The sequence below is a fragment of the Poecilia formosa genome, unplaced genomic scaffold, assembly GCF_000485575.1.
Source record: "Poecilia formosa unplaced genomic scaffold, Poecilia_formosa-5.1.2 Scaffold70, whole genome shotgun sequence".
Classification (NCBI taxonomy): Eukaryota; Metazoa; Chordata; class Actinopteri; order Cyprinodontiformes; family Poeciliidae; genus Poecilia; species Poecilia formosa.
This window is the reverse complement of record NW_006800009.1, coordinates 2,271,332-2,277,690: the sequence shown is the minus strand read 5'-3', so window position 1 is coordinate 2,277,690 and position 6,359 is coordinate 2,271,332.

The following is a 6,359-nucleotide window of genomic DNA, read 5'->3' as shown; positions in this document are numbered from 1 at the left end:
AGAAATAGACTAAAGCAAACATTGTTTCAGACACTTCACACTGAATGTGATTTTTTTTGTAGCATAGATTATTTATTAAGGCATGTATACCCGTTTTATTATTTTTAAAAGGTTTTTGTTTCCTATTAATTAAATTTTGTTGCTAAACTGCAAATTATTGGTTCCAATAAATCAATGCAGTAGGTGACTTGTGGATTGAGCCAGTCTGCCTCAGCAACAAGACTTACGAACCTGTTACGCCCATGTCTTTTGTACCTGCTGTATTTTTTGTTCTGGCGTTGCTCCTTTGATGGATTTGCTGTCTTCTCCATTACTGTTCTTCACTAGCTGAGAAAATCTGATTTGCAGTCGCTGTGTTAATTCGGTGAGGATCCCATTACTTTGCCACAGCAATTTTTAGTGTGCTTTGTGTGAAGTTGATAAAATGATGTGCACCTTTGCTATTGTACAAAATTATTGGCACCTTAGGTAAAGCCTTAAACCTTAAAAATAACTTGCGCAATAGTTAACATATTACATATATTTTTCTGAAATCTGTTTTAAGGATTTACAGACTTTTAAAGAGCTGAGCCACAACCTGTTTGAGTTTAAACGTCCTTTAAAATGAATTGCCTTCTCCGATTTGGTCCCCTGATCTCGATTTTTCTTTTTGCATTTTGAAGCTCGACTCACTACCATATAAACGATCCGGCAGCATGAAATGCAAACGCTTATTTCTTACACAGCTCAAGGTTTCGATCGAGAGGGTACATGCATTCAGCTCCAGTTTGGACATCTTGTTTTACGTTCACAGGAGATCGTTAAATGAGGGCGTGAGAGGTGAACATTTTAAGTTTGAGGGTATGTTATGGTGCAGTAAAAAAAAAAGAAGAAAAAAGGTTGATATATTGTAAAGATTTTCATAGATCATTATCTGAGTGTGTGAAAAGTATAGTGGGCATCCTGCATGCAGTGATTCACAGTGGTGAAGGTGAGTGAAGACTTCCTGTATCATAGCATCATTTTGAAGAGGCGTGGTTGTATCTACTCCCATGAACCTGAAACTTGACGGAGAAAAGAAATCACTGAGAATGAGGTGGGGGGCAAAAAATGTACAAGACATGAAGCAAAGGAAGGTTGAATATTCCTGGCAGGAACCTTCTGCCTCAGCCGACCCTGTTGTCTCATAATCTAGAAACGCTTTTCGCCTCATTGGTTCTTTATTGCTGCATATCATGACGGGGGCTGAGCAGATGTGCCATGTGAGTGAACCAGCATTTTCCGTTCTGACTGCGTTTGTTCATTACAGTAGACTTTACTGTGTGGGCGCAGTCACTGATCCACTCAGAGACGCTATGCCAGGGACATTCATGTCATATAGCCGGTCTAGAGACAGTCATTACAGAGTGTAGCGCAGGGCTGTGGAGCGGCGCTCACTCTGTGCTGAAGCTCAAAGCTCTGACCCAGATCCCAGATGGAGAAGGTTTTTCATCTTCTCGCTCTCTTTTTAGAACAAAGGCTCATCTAGCCCTCAGATATATGCGTCAGTTTCACTCAAATGTGCATTTCCACCATTTTCTTCTAGCTTCGTGTTTGAGGTTTTGCTGATATAAAATTCCTATAGTGGATGAGTGTGCTTTCTGGAGTCTAACTGATGAAGGGGCTGCCAACCAGCCTTTAGGTTGCTCCCCCAATTAGTATAAACCTAAAAAAAAAGGAAGAAAAAAAATAAAAATAAAAAATGTTAGCATGAAGACGACCGAGTCTCTAAACAACCAAGCCTTACAAGAACTTCTTCTCTAATCAAACAATTTCATTTTCTTTTTCCACATTAGTGCCTTCTCTAACATTTTCCTCCCTTTGAAGGAAACCCCCCTTCACTCCTCTGTCACTCTCCCAAGATTCTCCTAATCTCATGGAAAAATTAAATTAACATAAAATCAATTAATACATTAATTAGCCTTCTTTAATCACACTAACTGGGGGAAAACGTTATACTTTCAATTATTTATTCCATAATTAATAGACTTTAATTAGCCCAGCTGATATCAACGTTAAGCACCACGATGTTCTTCGCAGGTCCAGTGGGCGGCTGAGGCTCGTAAAGAGTCGGACCAACAGCAGGTCTAATGATTCCCCAGGAAGCCAACAGTACAATGGAGTGGTGATATCAATGCTGACATGTCGTACTAATGGGAATATGGCCCGTCATTAACGAAAAAAAAAAAAAAAAAAAGTCTGTTGTGGATTGATTCTTAACATGTTAATGATGTGATATTTCACGCTTCTGGGAAAGAAAGACACTATCGCGCCCTTTTTTTTTGTGAGTCCTGCTAATTGTCAGGTGATATCACCCAGAGTCATGGTGTAAAATGACTTATTTTAAAAGCTCATTAAAGCTGAAATTATGCTATAGTATATTTAGAGGTAACACACAGCAATCAGATGATTAAACTGATCATTTTATGAAAGATACCGTATAAACCGCTACTTTTTTCCTACGCTTTGAACCCTGCGGCTCATAGCCAGGTGCGGCTTTTCTGTGGATTTTTCTTCAACCACCAGGGGGCTCTTTAGCAGGAAGTGAATCGTTGGAAGTCAACATTGGAAATCAAAGACGGATCAATATCTTTGATTGCCTCATTCTGTCCTACTCCCACATTCAAAAGTTATTGGAAACTTAACAATTCCATCTTAAAAAATGTGCTATTAATTGATAAAGTCAAATTATTAATAAACCATTTCTGGAAAAAAGCCTTAATTAAAAACAATTTCTCTAGAAATTGGGAACTCCTTAAATTTGAAGTTACAAAATATTTCAGTTTGGTGCCTCTGTATCTAAATCCAGGAGAGATGAAGAAACAAATGTAATATCCAGAATAACTGAAATTACTCAAATCTTGCCTGCAAATTTATCTGAAAATGACTTAAAGGACTTAGACATTCAACAAAATAAATTAAATGAAATGTACAGAAGGAAAGCAGAGGGGGCTTTTGTGAGATCGAGAAGGAAATGGCTGGAGGAAGGGGAACAAAACTCTGCATATTTCTTTCAATTAGAGAGAACCCGTGGTTGATTCAATTCAGCTCAAAAACTTAACATTAACAACTTTATCACTGATTATCCCCAGACAATAGCAAAGTATTGCTCTACTTTCTACAGTGAGTTGTATGAATCACAATATAATAAATCTTAGTAAGATCTTTACACATCTTACCAAGTCAATTAACGATGACCAAAGGAATGTCTGTGATAGTCCCCCATCTCCTGCTGAGCCATCAAGCACCTAAAACTCAACAAATCTCCAGGAGTTGATGGCCTAACTCAAGAGTTTTACATCACCTTTGCAGAACAACTGGCCCCGTTCCTCCCCCGGCTGTTTGCATCGATAACCAAACTCTTCCTCTCACTCTGTGTCAAGGCCTGCTGAAGCACAATTTTTCACCCCATCGATATTATATTTGGAACAATGGAGACATTCTGTACAAACATAAATCTTTATTCTTGGAAAATTGGTTTGAACATGGAATCATCTTAGTTCAGCAGCTTTTTAGTCCTGATGATGTCTTAATGTCTTATTCTGAACTTCTGGAAAGGTTTGGTCTCCCAATACCACCAAAGGAATATGCGCTTGTTTTTGATGCCATCCCGTCTGGTGTTATAATGCTTCTTAAATCTTCTGTAACTTCTGTTCCGACTCCACCAGGTCTAGAACCTGCTGTCACTAATGTTGGTCAAATCTGTTTTTCCACAAGAAAGCGAAAGAACAACCGTGATGTACGTGCCTTATTCTAGAAGGACGTCGTCTCTGTTCCTAATGTCATCTCTTATTGGAATAACTTTGTCCCCAACCTGAACTGGAAAAAAATCTGGTGTCTTCCATCTAAATATTTAATTATTAATGAGATCAAAGCAGTGTCTTTTAAGATAATCCATCGTTTTTATCCCTGCAAGCTTTTCCTTCAACGATACAAAAAAGACGTTGACACAATTTGTTCATTCTGCCAACTCTATGAAGAAGATCTCTGTCACTTATTCTGGTCATGCCATTTCTCATGTATTTTCTGGTAAGATATTTGTACGTTTATTTCCCAAACAATTCTTGATGACTTTTCCCTCACTTATATAAATATGTTGTTTGGATTCTTCTCTTATCCCACTAATAAAACAAAACATTTTTATATTATCAACCTAATTTTATTAGTCGCAAAATATCACATACATAAATCTAAATTCTCAAATCAGAAACCTCGCTTTTCAGCCTTTAAAGAGGAATTCAAACAATATATTACATCTCTCCAGAATTCAAAAAATAGAAAAGTCATTAAGACAATGGATATGTGCTCTCACTTTAACATCTTTCTGAGTTAACTTTTCATTTATAAATTTGCTTTTCGTTTTGTTTGTGCTTCCTATGTAACACCCTGGCATTATTGTCTTGTCTGTTTTGTTACTTATTTGTGTTAATTTTGCTATTTTGTAAACCCCTTTATTGTCAATAAAAGAGAAAAAAAAAGAAAGTGCTAATTTTCATTTAGAACAATCGATCCAAGCCATCCACAGGTTGGTGTGTCGGGTTTTGCAGTCTCGGGCGACTGTGTGGTCTACGAGGAGTTTATGCTATTTATGCCGATGCCCTTCTGTGCCGTGCTCATGTATTCATCCATGTGCCCGCTTATCTTAGCCGCTATGATGCCGGACATGAGCTTCCATGTTGTAGAGAGACAGGTTATTGGCCGATAGTTGGATGGGACTGAACCCTTTGAGGGATTCAGTCCCATCCAGGGATCCTCTGGATCAGGATTGTGCGCCCTTCAGTTAACCATTCAGGGTGAGTCCCGTTTTGTAGCAGCTGATTATAACCATATATAAGTTTCAGATCATGGCACAAATTCTACAACACTTAAAGCAATTTTCAAATGATGACTTCATTTATGAGGANACTCAACAAATCTCCAGGAGTTGATGGCCTAACTCCAGAGTTTTACATCACCTTTGCAGAACAACTGGCCCCGTTCCTCCACCGGCTGTTTGCATTGATAACCAAACTCTTCCTCCCACTCTGTGTCAAGGCCTTCTGACATTAATTCCCAAACCTAAAAAAGACCCTCTCCTGATTGATAACTGGAGACCAATCTGCCTTCTTAATAATGACTATAAAATACTAGCTCGAATTTTTGCGATGAGGATGAAAAGTGTTCTTAACTTTGTAATTGATGAAACTCAAAATGGTTTCATGACACAAAGACATATAGCTAACAACATCAGGCTGGTGCTGGATCTGATTGACTATGCAGATTTGTGCCATGATGACAGCCTTATATTATTTTAAGATTTCCATAAAGCCTTTGACACCATTGAACATAATTTTATTTTTCAAACATTAGAGAAATTTGGTTTTGGCCCTTACTTTTGTGCTGAAATCAAAACCATGTTTAAAAATGCGAATTGTTCAATCAAGCTTCATGCTGGTACGTCTCCCAGATTTGATCTAAAGCGAGGTGTGAGGCAAGGTTGCCCGCTGTCCCCATACCTCTTTTTGATCTGCTCTCAATTACTTTCAGATTTCATTACACTCAACCATTTGAAAGGTATCTCTATTGCTGATAAAAAGATTTTAATTAGTCAACTAGCCGACGATACCACTTTATTTTTAAAGGATGCTTCTCAGGTTTCTTTAGCAATTAATATAGTTGAGAAATTTTCCAGAGCCTGTGGACTCTACCCTAACAAATTGTAACACATCCTCTATTTATAAGAATAGAGGATGTGTTATCTCGGCAGAATGATCAACAAAGATCAAAATTCTAGAAGTGCTCTGAACTTTAACCCTATTATAGAAAATGTACAAAAGAAACTAAATTCTTGGCTTCAAAGAGATTTATCAATTCAAGGAAGAATTTTGCTAGCAAAAGCAGAAGGCATCTCCCGTTTAACTTATCCAGCTTGGTCTCTTTCTGTAAATAAACAACTGACATCATTGATAAAATGCTTTATATATTTGTATGATTCATTATGTCAGAAAATCAGTTTTAATGAACTCATTTGAACTTGGTGGCCTCAATTGTCTTGATTTTTCAACCTTAAACAATACATTCAAAATAAACTGGATTAAACAGTTTCTCAAAAATCCAACCTCAATCTGGAATTTTATACCCAACTATTTATTCTCAACACTTGGTGGCCTTAATTTTATTCTCCTTTGCAATTACAAAATTGAAAAACTACCCATAAAGCTATTTAATTTCCACAAACAAATGCTTCTTTCCTGGCCTCTAATTTACAAGCACAATTTTTCACCCCATCGATATTATATTTGGAACAATGGAGACATTCTGTACAAACATAAATCTTTATTCTTGGAAAATTGGTTTGAACA